Genomic DNA, 18,860 nt, shown 5'->3' with positions numbered 1-18,860 from the left:
ATTACTAAGCACAAATGGAAACTTATCAAATGGTGGTGTTTTGTTAGGACAATATGATTTCCCTGTGAATTGACTGTGTACTGGTTTACTGTGAGAAAATGTGAAATTTTTGTTTGAACTCCAGACCTTTTTTCTCACTCACTTCATGGCAGATCTATAAGCCATTTCCTCTCTCTCTATATATATTAGGTACTATGATCCTCAATACAGAGAGACCGACTGGTGGTTTAATCTATTACTTCCCAGCAGAGCAGCTGTCTCTAATAACTCAGCACAGCCTTTTCTGCACGGTTGGTGATTTAAGTGCTGAGCTAAGTGAAGTGAGTATTAACTTTTCATTTTTATACTCACTTTGGACTGCATAGGCATTTTGACTCCTGTAAGATCAAGTTATCTACTCATTTCACAGTGTACAACCTAGTCTCTACTTTAGTTATGATCCAGTTTAGAATTAGGAAAAATATACTAGCACACCTAGTTATTACAACATGATCATTTTTCAATTGAAACTGTTTAGCTGATTTAGAAGGCTCTAGGTAACGAATCTGCTTCAAAGCATATTATTAGTATGGCAAATGTTCACTGTTTGAAAGTGCTCTAAGCTGTGTGATTGCTAAATCTGAGAGAGAATAGTACAGAATGTCTCAGTTCATTTACATAGGAGTAAAATGATCTACTCTAGAATAATTGATCGAGGCTGCTCTAAAACTAATGTCCTGAATCCTGGACTATACTCTAAAACTCACATAGGAAAACATGGGAAGTCACTCGTTCTGGCTGATCCCCAGTTTTCCTAAAATGAAAATACTACTTGCTTTTTTCGCTCTTGAAGATTGAAATATTTTCAAGTTAAGATAAGCTTAAGTATGAACAAAGCCTTAACCAAGTGCTAGCCAAGTAGTAAGTGCTTAATAAATATTAGGTGACTAATTTATAACTTTATTTAAAAAGAGCACATATAAGACTATACTTTCAGGGATCATTTCTATAGTTTGTTACTAGAGAAGTTTCTCTGATCGTGTAGAGTACCCGAAACCACGAGGAGGAGTTGCAGTGTTCTCTCCTGAGCGTGAAGCCGGCTTTTGGTGTTGCTTGTGCAACTGCCTTTTGCCATTGATGATCGTTCTTCTCTTCCTTTGGGAGAGTAAGAGGGAGAGAACGCAGTCTGAGTGGTATAAAAAAAGAAAAAGAAAAAAAAGGAAAAAAAAGAATAAAAGAGCACATAATATATTCCCAATATACCTTTTCTTACTCTCCCTAGTTAAATTCAGCTATTATATAACAATTATCGTAATGTATATTAATTATCTGTTATATCTCTGTTTATCCTTCTAGACATTTGGCCCCATGAGATCAATTTAATTATTCTGTAGTCCACAAATATAATGTAGAACCTAGAGTTTAAGTACATTTTTAAAAGAAATATAAATGTACTTATATAATGCTTTCAAGTACTTTGGAAAATAGTTTAAGCTCTGGGACACAAGGTTCTAGGGGGTCCTCCACACTTTTATGAGCTCTGCCTCCAGAAATTCATGGTGAAAATCTGAGAAATATCTCCTCATGGCTCTGGCAAGGGTTGCTAATGAGTAATTATTGTGAGATACACCTAGAGTATTCTTCATAGCAAAGATTTGTTCTATAGGAAAGGACTGACAGAGTGTTATCCTAGCTGGGGGAAGAAAGTTTCTTCAATTCCGGGCCCCTCCAGCTTTTCTTTCTCACCTAAGGGAAGAAAATAACCAGCACAGTTTAGAGCTTCAGAGAAATAGCTTGTGAACACTGCAGCCTGGGAAGGGAGTAGAGGGCTGGCACTGGGGAAGCATGTGCAAGTCACAGCCCATGGATGCAGGACCATTAAGGGCTGAGATTTAATCAAAAGATTATAGAATGCTCATCCTCCCCAGTTTACCAGCATCTTAACAGGCTATAGTATACAAACAATGGATAATAAAAGAAAGAGCTGCAAGATGCAGACTGCCTCTGAGGAGTATTTAGGGAAGCCTGAAGTCAAGAGGAGACCCCAAAAAAGGACACAAGAGAAATCTGAAGCCTCTGGCAAACATTAAACACAATATAACTCTGAACAATATTTATTTAAATCCTTACAAGAAAGGCCTATTTATTTCAGTTCCTATATCCCAGTATAATATGGATAGTTTTCAACAAAAAGTTAGGCCCTAGCTGGTTGGCTCAGTGTTAGAGCATCGGCCTGGCGTGCGGAAGTCCTGGGTTTGATTCCCGGCCAGGGCACACAGGAGAAGTGCTCATCTGCTTCTCCACCCTTCCCCCTCTCCTTCCTCTCTGTCTCTCTCTTCCCCTCCCGCAGCCAAGGCTCCATTGGAGCAAAGATGGCCCGGACACTGGGGATGGCTCCATGGACTCTGCCTCAGGCGCTAGAGTGGCTCTGGTTGCAACAGAGAGACGCCCTGGATGGGCAGAGCATCACCCCCTGGTGGGCATGCCGGGTGGATCCCGGTCGGGTGCATGCGGGAGTCTGTCTGACTGCCTCCCTGTTTCCAGCTTCAGAAAAATACAAAAAAAAAAGTTAGAAAGCATGCCAAAGGCAAGAGAAAAGACAGTATGAGAGATGAAGCAAATCATCACAGCCAGACTCAGATGTGAAAACTATCAGGTAGGGTATTTACATTACAATGAACTTGCTAAGGATTGTGATAAAAAATAAAAAAGGAGTGGACAACATATAAGAACAGATGTGTAATGCAATCAGTAGACTAGACGTGGCTAAGGAAACAACCGATGAGCTTGAAGATACAGCAATGTAAACTTCCCAAACTTAACTGCAAAGAGAAAATAGAATAAAAATGAAACAAAACAGACAATTCAAGAATTTAGGAACAATATCAATAGGTAACACATGTGTGATTGGAAAAACAAGAAATGAAAGAAAGAAAAAATAGCCCCAAAATATTAAAAGTAATAATAGGTGAGAAACTGCCAAAAGAAATCACAGATCCAAGAAGCTCAGAGAACACCAAGAAGGATAAATATCAAACCAAGTTAAACATACCTAGGTATAGCATAGTCAAACCACAGAAAATCAAAGATAAGAGGAAAATCTTAAAAGAAGCCAGATGGGAAAATATATCTTACCTATAAAGGAACAAGGATAAGAATTAAAGCCACTTCTAATCAAAACTATACAAGTAAGCAAAGAGAGAAATGAAATATTTAAAGTGTTGAAAAAGTAAAACCATCAACCTAGAATTCAACATTCAAAGAAATTATTTTTCAGAAGTAAAGGAGAAATAAAGACTTTCTCTCATCCAAATACTAACCAGGCCTGACCCTTTTTAGCTTCTGAGATCAAATGACATTGGGCACATGCAGGGTTGTATGGCTATAGACAAGATTTTCTCAGACAAAGAAAAACTGAGAGAATTTATCATTAATGGACGTTTTCTGCAAGAAATGTTAAAAGACTCAACAACAAACAAACAATTCAATAAAAAAATGGAAAGAGGACATGAACAGACACTTCTCCCAGAAAGAAATACAAATGGCCAACAGATATATGAAAAGATGCTCATCTTCTTTTGTTATTAGAGAAATGCAAATCAAGACTGCAATGAGATACCAGCTCACAGCTGTTCAATTAGCTATTATTAGCAAGACAGGTAATAGCAAATGTTGGAGAGGCTGTGGAGAAAAAGGAACCCTCATACACTGTTGGTGGGAATGTAAAGTAGTACAACCATTATGGAAGAAAGTATGGTGGTTCCTCAAAAAACTGAAAATAGAACTACCTTATGACCCAGCAATCCCTCTACTGGGTATATACCCCCAAAACTTAGAAACATTGATTCGTAAAGACACGTGCAGCCCCATGTTCATTGCAGCATTGTTCACAGTGGTCAAGACATGGAAACAACCAAAAAGCCCTTCAATAGATGACTGGATAAAGAAGATGTGGCACATATATACTATGGAATACTACTCAGCCATAAAAAATGATGACATTGGATCATTTACAACAAAATGGTTGGATCTTGATAACGTTATACAGAGTGAAATAAGTAAATCAGAAAAAACCAAGAACTGCATGATTCCATACATAGGTGGGACATAAAAATGAGACTAAGAGATATGGACAAGAGTGTGGTGGTTACGGGGGGGGAGGGAGAAGGGAAGGGGCACAAAGAAAACCAAATAGAAGGTGACAGAGGACAATCTGACTTTGGGTGATGGGTATGCAACATAATTGAATGACAAGATAACCTGGACATGTTTTCTTTGAACATATGTATCCTGATTTATGGATGTCACTCCATTAAAATTAATAAAAATTAAAAAAAATTTCTAGGAAAAAAATAAATTAAAAAAAAGAAATGTTAAAAGAAGTACTTCAGGCATAGAAAAATAACATGGGTTGGAAACATGGATCTATTACAGAACAGTAGAACATCAAAAAAATAATGATTGAAGGTAAATAAAATCTTTTATTTTTTCATTCTGATGCTAAAAGATAACTGTTTAAAGCAACAACAATAATGATGGTTTGGTGATTATGGGATATAGGTAAGTAAAATCAATGTCAGAACTGTCATAAAAGATTACAGGGAGGAATTGGGAATATTTTGTTGTAAGATACTTTTACTATATGTAAAGCACTATAATGTTATTAGAAAGTGGACACAGACTAGCTTATAATATATATTGTAAGCCCTAGGTCAATGACTGAAGTAATTTTTTTTAAAAGTATACTTCATTAGCTAAGAGGAGATGAAATAGAAACATAAATTTTCAACTTGAAACCCAGAAGGCAGAAAAAGGGGAAAATAAACAAAGAACAAATATAAAACACTAACAAACATGGTAGATATTAATCCAATTATATCAATAACCACTTTAAATGTGAAAGGTCCAGCTATACCAATTAAAAGATATTATCATCATGGTTAAAAAACAAGACCCAATTTTATGTTGTCTACAAAAATTCTACTTTAATTATATATAAAGACTCAGATAAGTTAAAAGTAAAGGGATGAATAAAAATACACCGTGAGAACAAAAATCAAAAGAAAGTTGTTGTAGCTATATTAATTTTAGACAAAGAAGACTTCATAATAAGAAAGGTTATCTGAGTAAAGAGGGTCATCACATAAGAATAAAGGGATAAATTCTATAAGACGATGTTTTTTGTTAGATGTCTATGTATCTAACAAAAATCATCAAAATATAGGAGGAACAAACTGATAAAACTGAAAGGAGAAACAGTCAAATCTACTGTATGGTTAGAAATTTCAGTACCTCTCTGTCGGTAACTGATAGCTCAAGTAGACATATACCAAAACTAATAAATATATAAATAACCTAAACTTAATATCAATCAACCTGACCTAATTAACACTATAAAATATTCCACCTAACAATAACAGAACACAGATTCTTTTCAGGCGTACATGGAATGCTCTCCAAAATATAACACATTTTGAGCCATAAAGTATACCATATACACCATAAAAACAAAAGAATAAGTATCATGCATAATATGTTCTCAGACCATATAGAATTAAACTAGAAATCAATTATATAAAGAAAGCTGGAAACTCCCCAAATTTATGGAAATTAAATAAAACATTCCTAAGAACACATGAGTCAAAGGAATCTCAAAAGATATTTAAAAATATTTTCCTCAGATAAATTCCCAGAAGTGGAATCACTGGGTTATAAGGCAGTTCCATTTTTAATTTTTTGAGGTAACTAAATACTGCTTGCCATAATGGCTGTACCAGTCTGCATTCCCACCAACAGTGTAGGAGGGTTCCCTTTTCTCCACACCCACACCAACGCTTGTTGTTTGTTGATTTATTGAAGATAACCATTCTGACAGGTATGAGGTGATATCTCACTGTTGTTCTAATTTGCATTACTCTGATGGTTAGTGACATTGAACATCTTTTCATATGTCTATTGGCCATCTGTATGTCCTCTTTGAAGAAGTGTCTATTCAGGCCTTTGCCCATTTTTTAATTAGACTGTTAATTTGGGGAGTTCTTTTGGTGTTGAGTTTTATAAGTGCTTTATCAGTATTGGATATTAACATCTTCTGAGATGTATCATTGGCAAATATGTCCTCACATTTAGTGGATGGTCCTTTCATTTTGTTGATGGTTTCCTTTGCTGTGCAAAACCTTTTTAGTTTGATGTAGTCCCGTTTGTTTATTTTTCCTTTTGTTTCCTTTACCTGAGGAAATATATCAGAAAAATATTACTACCAAAAACTCAAAACACTAATTTGAAAGAATATATGCACCCCAATGTTCATTGCAGCATTATTTATAATAGCCAAGATTTGGAAGCAGCCCAAGTGCCCATCAATAGATGAGTAGATAAAAAAGCTGTGGTATATTTATACGACGTGATACTATGATCATAAAAAAAAGGAAATACTACCTTTTGCTACAGCATGAATGGTTCTGAAGAGCGTTATGCAAGTGAAATAAGCCAGTCAGAGAAAGACAAGTACCTTATGATTTCACTCATATGTGGAAACTAATGAACAAAATGAATTAATAAGCAAAATAGAGACAGACTCATACAGAGCATGCTGATAGCTGCTGGGGGAGTGCTGGGCTGGGGAGAAGAGGGACTGAGCAAAAATATAAAGAAGAAAAAACTCCTGGGCATGGGCAAGAGTGTAGTGACTGCAGGGGATGAGGTGGGGGGGGGTATGGAGGGATAAACGGTGAAGGACAAAGAGTGGACTTGGGAAGGCAGTGGACACACACAACATGATGTACAGAGAGGTGTTGTATAGTTGGGCACCTAAAACCTGTATGATTATATTAACTAGCTTCACCCTAATACATTCAATTCAAAAATATTTTTTACTAAATGTAAAGAAATATACAACTTATCAATATTTGTAGGATATTATGAAAGCAGGACTTAGAGAGAAATTTATGGCATTAAATAGATGTGTTAAAAGATCTGAAGTCAATACCCTAAGCTTTTACCTTAGAGAAATAGAAAAAGACACAGTTTGGTGTCAAATCTAAATGAAGAGTAGGAGTCATAAGCATGTGGGGCTCAGTAAAATCATGAGAATGAAAAGGATGCCTTTGGAGAAAGAAAGTACAATAAGAAAATAAGTGGAGAGGTAACAGGCCCCTGGGTAGAAGCATCATTTAAAGAAGGGGCAGATTAAGAAGAGTCTATGAAGAAGATTATGAAGAAATGGTCAGTGAGATTGAGGGGAAGCTAGGAGTGGGTAGAAGTTAGGGAAATCAAGAGAAGAGAAAATTTTGAGAACTAGGTGGCTGTCAATAATAAAAATCCAGGGGGTGGGGTGGGAAGTCTAATAAGATTAGAATTGAAAAATGCCAGGTGGATCAGAATATTATGTTTTTGGTAACCTCAAAAATAGCAGATTCAAAGAAACAATGAGGGCCATGAGGAAGTGCTTTATGACCTTTCCCAGAGAGCCTGCCATTGTTGAGGGGGCAGAACCTGACTCTAGTGTAGAGAATAGATTTTAAGGAAGTAAAAACAATAAGTGAAGACAAGTTTAAGAAGCCTTACGTTATTGGAAGAAAAAAAAGTAGCTTAAGTGGTACAGAGGGTCAAAGAAAAGCTTTGCTTTAAAAAAAGTGCAGGAGGATAAAACATGGGCAGTTTAATAAACTGACGATAAGAGTAACAGTTGACAGGAAGAGGGTGAAGATACAGAACGGTGGTGCAGTGTATGAAACATCAACCTGGAACGCTGAGGTCGCTGGTTTGAAACTCCGGGCTTGCCTGGTCAAGGCACATATGAGAAGCAAATACTATGAGTTGATGCTTCCCATTCCTCCCTTCTCCCTTCTCTCTCTTTATCCTCTCTCTACAATCAATAAATAAAATCTTAAAAAAAAAGATACAGAAAGGGAAGGGATAATTGATATAGTGTGGTGTCCGAAAAGAGAGAGCAAGGAGGAGCAGCAAAAAATCCTGGAAGCTGATTTTAAGCCAGAGCACAACGACCTTATCCTCTGAAACAAGTGGAGGTCAACTTTTTTCTAGGAGGAGGGCACTGGGACATTTTAAACCTGTTATCCTGATTTACCTATGCTTTCTTTGTGAAGTAGAATATTATCATTTGATAAGAAAGAATACAAAAATGTTAGGTTCAGATACATGATTAATAAAGTGATAGAGAGTTAAAAAAAAGATACCAAGGAAGTAAAAGTAAAATTTTCCAGAGGGGACAAAAGAGATTTGAGTGGACACTAAAATTATAATTCTCAAATCTGTCTTAGCATTGACTCAAGTGATGGTATGGTATTTTCTAGGGCACTCATATAAACGAATATAGGTACACGGCAGGAGAATCATAGGATTGGCCTCTGGCTGGGAATTTGTAGGGTCAATGCTGTGGAAGGACAGGGGGTAAGGAGCTGGAGACTACTTGTGAAAATTTTTTGGGGAACCACTTGGAGTGGAGATGAAGCCCATGAGAGCCAATGAACTGAAGGAGCAATAAGGGCTTGGATGAAGAGGTCATGTGGTTGCTGCAGTTGCCTCCAACAGCAACTTTCAACCTTTTTTATCTCATGGCACATAAACTAATTACTAAAATCCTGCAGCACACAAAAAAATAAAATAGGTATACTTATGATTCATTCACACTGAAGGGTTATTATTGTGTTTGGCTATTGTCATTTTTTTTTTTTTAATTTGAAAATCTAAGGGAACAGAGGTCAATGCCCCTGACTAAATAGTCAGGTATTGCATGTTCTAAAAATTCTTGCGGCACGCCGGTTGACTATCGCTGGCCTAGGATAATGCTAGCAGTTGGCAATGAATTATGTTTATGTGGGTGACAGCTGGCATGGTATAATTCCATATTTTATTGTCATTTGTCCAAAAATCTTGAATTCCACTTAAATACAGTAAATAAATCTGTATCCTTCTGCTCTCAAACAGTGCATAATGTGACACAGAATACTGAGCTCTAGGATGCAATACGTAGGCTTATTGAAGGATGTAAAGGAAAAAGAAAACTCAAATTAAGCATGTGTGGGGTAGATGGATGTCTAGAACAAGAGTCAGAAAGAATGAATTCTTGCTCTGGTTATTAAAATCCTGCCTGGCCCCAAGTAAGTGACACTGTAGGGCTGTAGTTCCATGATGTACAAAATGAGGGGATCAAAAAAAGAGATATCTTAGATCCTCTCTAACTTTGAAATTCTATTACTCCTCCATATCAAAAGCATAGATTACTTTGTTTTAAATAGTGAAAATGCCTGCATTTAGTAATTTTGGCACCTCCACGAGCAGAGATTATATCAGTACAATAACACAGATCTATCGTATTAGCTTTCCATTCCAAACTGGACCTGTACTTGTTTATTCCATCTCTAAGTTCTTTGAGTTTAGGTAGAAAAATCAATTTTTTTGAACAGTGCTAGGATTTTCTGAGTAACAGATAGCTAAAGATGTAGAAATGACTTGCAATTGGTTACCTTGTATCCAAATCCAGATGTTTGAGGCAGAAAACTACTTTGAGCAGCTTTGTGTTCACTAAACACCAGGGAACTGGGGTCCACGGATGCTCTAAGATAGCGTGAGAACTGACAGTTTGTTTTGTCCTTGCATTCTACCCACTGCTTTCCCTGGGTAAATTTATTCTGCAGGCTCTATTTTGGCCCAGGCCTTTTGCACCAGATCCAGTTTCAGTTAGGGGTGGTGCACACACCATAAAGCATCGCTTTCATCCTCCTTCATGAACTCGCCATGAACGAGAGCTTGAATTTGAGAGTTCTGCAGCCTTATATCAGAAATGTCATCACTTTCTCACCTTTTTCCTTCAAGACTTTAATCTTTCAAGTAAATAAGCAACCTGGTTCTAATATTGAGGCTTGTGACATTTGGCTGGTCACTCATTCCTAGGCTAAGTTGCTCCCTTAGCCTCTGTACCTTGGCCATGTTTTTTCCTATCATGCCAAAGGATCTTATTCTTGAGTCTATATTTACTAACCTTCTGGGTAAATTCTTTATATAGTATTTAATCAGCAGCCCTTTGTTAAGTACAAGTAAATTACAGACCACTTATCTGGGCCACTCATCTGACATTTTTCAGGTAAAAGCATTATATTTCTTAAACATGATCATTGGTCGAATGGGTCCATACAGGATACATTCAATTTTATCACTTATTTTTAGGGTTTTTTTTTTCACTATAAGTATGAATAGTATTCCTAGACTGGTGTATAAACTTTTCTTTCTTCTGAAAGCACTTGGCAGTTACATTCCTTGATGAGTCTTTAAATCTCTCCTTCATTTCACAGGTTGCAGGGACATTCCACAGAGGAATGCACCATAGCAGTTTCATAGCGTGGCAGAGGATGAAGCCAGTCTTATAAGGTAAGAGAGCAGAGAACACTGGCTAAACTCTGCCCTTTAATGGATTTTCACTACTATGTATTCACCCAGCACCTCTGGGACAGAGATGCCCAGTAAAATCACTGTGCTCCAGTTGTCTGACAATATTAGAAATCTTTGACTTTCTACTCCAAGAAATTTAACAGAGGCATTAAATATTTGATCAAATGAATTCTATGTGGTTCCTCTCTAGAAGCCTCTGAATGCATGCTGCATGGCTAAGGAGGAAGTGGGGGTGGGGAGAATTGGCCTCAGCAATACATTTTGGGGCCTGCTGATTTATTTCTGTGTGCTGAAGATTAGCAGATTGTGATGGGAGAATCAAAGGCTCTAGAGGAATTTGAGGAAGAGTTGAACCACTTTATTTTTTAAAAAATTTCTTGTAAGCATAATTCTTGTCTATGATTCTCTTTGGATTAGATCAACTGGACATACTTAGAAATATAAGAGTATTATGATACAGAGCATCTTTAACTTTTAATCCGATAGTGGTGAATATTCTCCTGCATGGTACATTCTTAAACAGCTCCTCTTGTGACAAAGTTGCATCTTGCTATGTTAAATCAGCCTCTGCCTTATGCTGATTTAATAATGGCGTGAAGCCACGATCTTATTAGCTATGATATGGAGCCGCCCCTGACAACTCACCATGATATTATGACTAATTTCTTTTATGTTGCTCACCATGGCTGATAGAGGGCAGTCAGAGACTCAAGACTACAGTAAAACAATCATCCTCTCCTGGTAAGATTGTACCTCCTGTTTAAAATATATATGTACACACCTAGAAATAATTTTGAAAATTAAGAATTAGCATCCTTTTCCTTGGCATGTTTACTGGCCACTCCCATATGCTCTTTAATTTCCCCTTTAACTTTCCCTTAGGAAGGAAAAAATACAGCTCTCAGTCTTCAGGAATTGGATTTGGAAGGGTTTCCCGTAAACATTACTATGCAATCCAGAAGATAAACTATAGATCCTATTAATTTTTTTGAGAAAAACCCCAACTTTCTAAATCTTCTTGCCTGATTTCCTTTAGGTTAAGTCAAATTTCTTTTAGATCTGAACGTGGAAACTTAGGATGCTTTTCTCGCATGTCCTAACCAGTGTTTGACTGGAGATATTGATTCAAGTGCCTCCACTATTTTGCATGTGGGGCCTTTTCCTTTTTCTCCAATCTCTTTAGTTAAAACTGCATGTTAGCTTCCCACCTCCAGGTAATGGAGCCCCTCCCAGGAACGTAGGGCGAGGAGACAGGCTGGACCCGTGCCAGCAGACGCATTAGGGTGCTTCTCCCACCCCAAACCCATTGTCTGAAGTTTTTAAATGAGAATTTTGAAATTTAAACTGAGTGAAAAAAAAATAGAGGCAAATTACTGGTAGGGAAAGCACACATCTTCCTCGGTTTTTCACATCTGTCCTCTTCAGGGAAGAGTTTGCGGATGGCAAAGTGATGTGATTGTGCTGTCCGTGTGGAGCAGGCCTCTCATTTGGACATGATCAAAGTCAGGATTTTTTAAGATGCTGTACTGCATTTGCATCTTATTTTTGAGAGAAAAATATAACAGTTTAATAACAGAACCGATAGGAAGTGTATTTATAGTCAGTGTGGACTGTTAGCATTCTAGCCTAACCATGTACATTAACAATAGGGTAGATAGTCCTTCTGTTTCACAATAGGGTTTCTTAGGTGAACTTGTGCACTAAATGACAAAAACTCAAAAACTGTTTGCTTTTGCCTCTATTATTCTTCTCCATTTGATTTTTTTCTCTTATTGAAAAAAATCACAAAGGTTTCTGGTTATTATTGTTCTTGGACTTACAAATTAAGAATACTTTCCCTAGATGAGGAAGAAAGGACAATTTACCTCCCATGAGCAAGGGAATATTTAACTTAGGGTTAAATTAGATTGATTTCAGCAGTTGTACCTGTGATCTTCGAGGACCTGACTCTCAGTGAAGATCTCTTTGCCTGGCCCATACACCCTGTCATTTTCCATGGTGCTGAGTAGTGGCTCTCAACTGCTGTATAAAGAAACGCCAATACATTCACTGACCCTTGTCAATGCTCAAGAAAGGTGTCAGAATAACATTAACCTTTCATTCCAACTTGAGTGCTTTAAAAAAAAAAAGTAAATTCAAATGCAACACAAATGCATGCTTTGATGCGTTCAGGAGTTAATAGATTTTAGTAAAATAATCTGTAGATATAGGAAGTGATACCTCATTCATTGAATATAATATGTGTTGCAGGGGCATACAACTTAAACCTTAAATTCAAATCTGAACAAATCAAGCCATTTATTTATTTATTTATTTTTGTATTTTTCCAAAGTTATAAGCGGGGAGGCAGTCAGACAGACTCCCGCATGTAGCTGACGGGATCCACCTGGCATGCCCACCAGGGGGCGGTGCTCTGCCCATCTGGGGTTTTGCTCCATTGTGACCTGAGCCATTCTAGTGCCTGAAGCAGAGGCCATGGAGCCATCCTCAGTGCCTGGGGCCAACTTTGCTCCAATGGAGCCTTGGCTGCTGGAGGGGAAGAGAGAGATAGAGAGGAAGGAGAGGGGGGAAGGGTGGAGAAGCAGATGGGTGCTTCTCCTCTGTGCCCTGGCCAGGAATCAAACCCAGGACTTCCACACACCATGCCGACGCTCTACCGCTGAGCCAACTGGCCAGGGCGCAAGCTATTTTAAAACCACAGATTCTCTGATTGTTTCAAAAACCCTGGAGACTGCATAGAGAGTGTTTAATTGTCACTGGCCATGTGGAACCTGATGAAACTGTTTCATTTCTATCATTACCTAAAAAATTCTAATAAAGTGAGTTTGCTTATTTAACATATTGCCTCTTCTCTTGTCCCACCCCCACCACAAGGAAAGTCTATATGACTTAAGCCTACTTGCTTTCTTGAAAGGAAATTCATTCATCTGCACAGTGAATTGTAAATTGGAAAAATGGCAAGTCTCATGGTCTCCAGCTCTCAGTGGTGACTCGTTTTGAGACAGTGGAGATAGGTCTGAGAGGGTTGGTTGGCAGATCCCCAATATGTGAAATGTGGTTCCCTCATTTCATCCTCTTAATGGCTACTCCCAATAGTAGATTATCTTTGTTGGCAGCACCAGCCATCTACTCTCTGCCCAGGAGGCTGACTCTAAACCAATGGCAGCTGGAGGCTCTTCTCAACTTAAATTCTTCCCAGCTTAGTGCCGTAGATAACAGTGACCTCTCGTATGGCTAACGTCAGTTATGTGTCTCCAAAGTAACTGCTTTTAAGCTCTTCCTTTATGACTCCATGGGGCCACCTTCCTCCCTGGACGTGCAGAGCAGTTCTAGGCAGTGCCCAGTCAACACTAATCAGATGTTAGGAACTGGGGCTCTCAGGACATATCTGGACTATAATAAATACAACTTTACTTTTTTGGCCCAGAGAGTTTAAAATTTTTGAATTACTTTACAAGATTTAAAAGTTAGAAAGCTTCACATAAAAAAAACTTTGATTTCCATTGCTCCTTCCTTGAAAAATTGAAAATCCTTGCAACATCAGAAGATGGCACGGTCCTTGCAATGCCACTGCTTTCTTTTTTTTTTTTTTTTTTTTTTTTAATATATAAATAAATTTTTATTTTAATGGGGTGACATCAATAAATCAGGGTACATACATTCAAAGAAAACATTTCCAGGTTATCTTGTCATTTAGTTATGTTGCATACCCATCACCCAAAGAGAGATCGTCCTCTGCCACCCTCCATCCAGTTCTCTCTGTACCCCTCCCCCTCCCCTCCCCCTCTCCCTCCTTCCCTCCCCCCACCCCCCATAGCCACCACACTCCTGTTCATGCCTCTCAGTCTCGCTTTTATGTCCCACTAATGTATGGAATCCTGCAGTTCCTGTTTTTTTCTGATTCGCTTATTTCACTCCGCACAATGCTACCAAGACTCCACCATTCCGCTATAAGTGATCCAATGTCATCATTTCTCCTAGCTGAATAATATACCATGGTGTATATGTGCCCCATCTTCTTCATCTAGTCCTCTATTTTTTTTTTACAGTGATTAAAAGCCTTTAAGCAAACTCTTGGCCAATACAGCAAGAATCCATAAATGAGTAGTGTCCTTAACATGTTCCCCAAGTCCAAGTTGGCCCCCTCACCATGCCAAATCCCTGAAAAATGCAACCCAACCACAGTTCAGTCTGTTTGGAGCTGTCACCGGGAGCAGGAGTCCAGGAACGTTCCCCACAGGAAAAGTCCGTATGGCACTGGAATTGTTGTCACCATTCTATACTTTGCAGCTCATGTCCAAGTCCCAATGACCGCTGCTTCTAGCTGGTAATGATTCAGGTAGACTGGAAAAAGCCATTTGCAGCATGCGTGGATATGGAGCTTCTGTTCTCCTCTGCCTGGAGAGTTGAGACCAGGTTGCTTTTCCCTGGAGCTCTGTGACTGTGGCCTGGTAAAGAGAACCTTGGGATACACTAAGCTGGGTGGCAAAGGTAAATTCATAGTACAAGTTGGCAAAAGGAGGAAAGAGAGCTCTAAATTAAGAGTAGGTCCCAGCCTGAAATATGAGTGGGGCATTGAGGTAGGAGGAATAAAGGAAACACTATATATTAAGCAAAGCAGCAGAAAATAGGACTATCAACACCCACAACAGAGATCTTTGAGGGAAGAATAAAGAACCTGACTATTCAGGCAAAACATAGTTAAGTGGCCCTTGTGCAAATGAGATCAGTTTACCTGCTTCTTGGAAGAAATACCCTAGGCTCGTCCACAGTGTCGTAGATGGGGTCGACGGCCCTGGGCACCTTCAGCCTTCAGTGGCAAACCCCAGCTTTCTGGGCAAGGTTAGGTCATAGGTGGCTGGAGCAGGCCTGGAAGAGACTGAACCCTCCCTTAGAGGAGCGAGGGGGAAGCCCACCTTCCAGTGTCCCTGTTTCCTCACAGTAGAGGTGTGTAAGCCTGGCAGGCTTTAGCTCAATGACCTTCCTTTCCACTATTGAAGCAGGACCCAGATGGCATCCTATGAGACCCCTTTGTGGTGCTGGAGCCTTTAAGGGTGTATCCTAAAAGCTGGTGGTTCCCCCTGATCTCTATTGGGCTTTTTCTGCCTCTAGGTATCTTAAAAGCCATTCTCAGAAGATCTCGCTGAGGGGTTTGAGGATCCCCATCCGCCTATATAAATCTTTTCCATATATCTGGAGCTATTTGGAAAAAAGACAGAACAGTGTTATTAGCTAGATCTAATAAAGAAGGTAGATTTGGTGTCTCCTGTTCATCAGCTTTCAAAAGAAATGTAAATTTTTTTTTTTTAAGTAAAAAGCATGATATGGTAGACCCATCGGAGTCATTGGCCTGGTGTGCAGGATTCCCGGGTTCGATTCCCAGCCAGAGCACACAGGAGAAGCGCCCATCTACCTCTCCACCCCTCCCCCTCTCCCCCCTCCCAGTCCCTCTCCTCCCGCCCACAGCCAAGGCTCCACCGGAGCAAATCCACCCTGGGCACTAAGGATGGCCCCATGGCCTCCGCCCCAGTTGCTAGAATGACTCCGGTTGTAACAGAGCAACATCCCAGATGGGCAGAGCATTCCCCCCGGTAGGCATGCCAGGTGGATCCCAGTCAGGCGCATGCAGGAGTCTGTCTGCTTGCCTCCCCATCCCCATCCTCAGAAATATACAAAAAAATAAATAAATAAAAGAAAAAATACAAAAAAAAAAAAAAAAAAAAAAGGGGGGGGGGCATTCCCTTGTGCTAAAGCACCAGGAAGCATGGAGTGAGCTTGAGTATGTCCTATGAAACATGGAGCTCTATGTTTACATATAAGTCTTTGAAGAAGGAGGAACTGCTGAAATAGTTTGTCAGCATTTGTCCCTAAGACAGCAGTCTTTATAGTGGGAACACCATACGTAAATATTTGCTGTCTGTCTATAGATTAAGGGGGGAATATGGCCAATGCTGAAAAGCCATGATCTTTGTGCCCCTCCCCTCCCCCAACCCCCTCCCTCTCCTCCCCCCACCCTGTAACCCCAACACTGTTGTTCATGTCTCTGAGTCTCATCTTTATGTCCCACCTATGTGTGGAAACATATAGTTCTTAGTTTTTTCTGCTTTACTTCTTTCACTCAGTATAATGTTATCAAGGCCCATCCATGTTGTTGTAAAAGATCCTATGTCATCATTTCTTATGGCTGAGTAGTATTCCATAGTATATATATACCAAAGCTTTTTAATCCACTCATCCTCTGATGGACACTTGGGCTGTTTCCAAATCTTTGCTATTGTGAACAATGCTGCCATAAACATGGGGGTGCATTTCTTCTTTTCAAACAGTGCTATGGTGTTCTTGGGGTATATTCCTAACAGTGGTATAGCTGGGTCAAAAGGCAGTTCGATTTTTAATTTCTTGAGGTATCTCCATACTGTTTTCCACAGTGGCTGCACCAGTCTGCATTCCCACCAGCAGTGCAGGAGGGTTCCCTTTTCTCCACATCCTCGCCAGCACTTATTCTGTGTTGTTTTATTGATGAGCGCCATTCTGACTGGTGTCAGGTGATATCTCATTGTGGTTTTAATTTGCATTTCTCTAATCATTAGTGATGTTGAACATTTTTTCATATGCCTATTGGCCATCTGTGTGTCCTCTTTGGAGAAATGTCTATTCATTTCTTTTGCCCATTTTTGGATTGGATTGTTTGTCTTCCTGGTATTAAGTTTTACAAGTTCTTTATAAATTTTGGTTATTAACCCCTTATCAGACGCTATGTCAAATATATTCTCCCATTGTGTAGTTTGTCTTTTTATTCTGTTCTTATTGTCTTTAGCTGTGCAGAAGCTTTTTAGTTTGATAAAGTCCCATTTGTTTATCCTGTCTTTTATTTCACTTGCCTGTGGAGACAAATCAGCAAATATATTGCTGCGAGAGATATCAGAGAGCTTACTGCCTATGTTTTCTTCTAAAATGCTTATGGTTTCATGGCTTACATTCAAGTCTTTTATCCATTTTGAGTTTATTTTTGTGAGTGGTGTAAGTTGGTGGTCTAGTTTCATTTTTTTGCAGGTAGCTGTCCAGTTTTCCCAACACCATTTGTTGAAGAGGCTGTCTTTACTCCATTGTATTGTCTTACCTCCTTTGTCAAATATCAGTTGTCCATAGAGCTGTGGGTTTATTTCTGAGTTCTCTGTTCTGTTCCATTGATCTATGTGCCTGTTCTTATGCCAGTACCATGCTGTTTTGAGTACAATGGCCTTATAATATAACTTGATATCTGGAAGTGTGATACCTCCCGCTTTTTTCTTCCTTTTCAGGATTGCTGAGGCTATTCGTGTTCTTTTTTGGTTCCATATAAATTTTTGGAATATGTGTTCTATGTCTTTGAAGTAAGTCATTGGTATTTTCATTGGTATTGCATTGAATTTATAAATTGCTTTGGGTAATATAGACATTTTAATGATGTTTATTCTTCCTAACCATGAGCACGGTATATGCCTCCACTTATTCGTATCTTCCCTGATTTCTTTTATCAATGTTTTATAATTTTCTGAGTACAAGTCTTTAATCTCCTTGGTTAGATTTATTCCTAGGTACTTTATTTTTTTGGTTGCAATGGTAAAGGGGATTGATTCCCTGATTTCTCTTTCTGACAGTTCATTATTAGTGTATAAAAATGCCTCTGATTTCTGAGTATTGATTTTATATCCTGCCACCTTGCCAAATTCTTTTATCAGGTCTAGTAGTTTTTTGACTGAAACTTTAGGGTTTTCTATATACAATATCATGTCATCTGCAAATAATGATAGTTTTACTTCTTCTTTTCCAATTTGGATGCCTTTTATTTCTTTTTCTTGTCTGATTGCTGTGGCGAGGACTTCCAGAACTATGTTGAATAAGAGTGGTGAAAGGGGGCAACCCTGCCTTGTTCCTGATCTTAAGGGGATAGCTTTTAATTTTTGCCCATTGAGTATTATGTTGGCTATGGGTTTGTCATAGATGGCCTTTATCATGTTGAGGTATGTTCCCTGTATTCCCACTTTGCTGAGAGTTTTGATCATGAATGGGTGCTGGACTTTATCAAATGCTTTTTCTGCATCTATTGAAATTATCATGTGGTTTTTCTCCTTTCTTTTGTTTATGTGATGAATCACATTGATTGATTTGCGAATATTGTACCAGCCTTGCCTCCCAAGAATAAATCCTACTTGATCATGGTGTATGATTTTTTCCATATATTGCTGGATCCGGTTCGCTAATATTTTATTGAGGATTTTTGCATCTAAGTTCATCAGGGATATTGGCCTATAATTTTCTTTTTTTGTGTTGTCTTTGCCTGGTTTTGGAATCAGAATTATGCTCGCCTCATAAAAGGAGTTTGGAAGTCTTCCTTCCTCTTGAATTTTTTGAAATAGCTTGAGAAGGATAGGAGTTAGTTCTTCTTTGAATATTTGGTAGAATTCACTTGTGAAGCCATCAGGCCCAGG

General features: G+C 38.7%; 1 non-coding gene across 1 annotated transcript; it reads left to right on the top strand.

Annotated features, from left to right (window-relative positions):
• The first annotated feature begins 960 nt into the window (after nt 1–960).
• On the top strand, nt 961–1,174 carry LOC136307021 (small nucleolar RNA U3). Its single transcript, XR_010725746.1, has one exon. It is a non-coding gene; the product is annotated as a small nucleolar RNA U3 (small nucleolar RNA).
• The last annotated feature ends 17,686 nt before the right edge of the window (nt 1,175–18,860 follow it).

Source organism: Saccopteryx bilineata, chromosome 5 (genome assembly GCF_036850765.1).
Source record: "Saccopteryx bilineata isolate mSacBil1 chromosome 5, mSacBil1_pri_phased_curated, whole genome shotgun sequence".
NCBI classification, from domain to species: domain Eukaryota; kingdom Metazoa; phylum Chordata; class Mammalia; order Chiroptera; family Emballonuridae; genus Saccopteryx; species Saccopteryx bilineata.
This window is presented reverse-complemented; position numbering and strand designations above follow the sequence as displayed.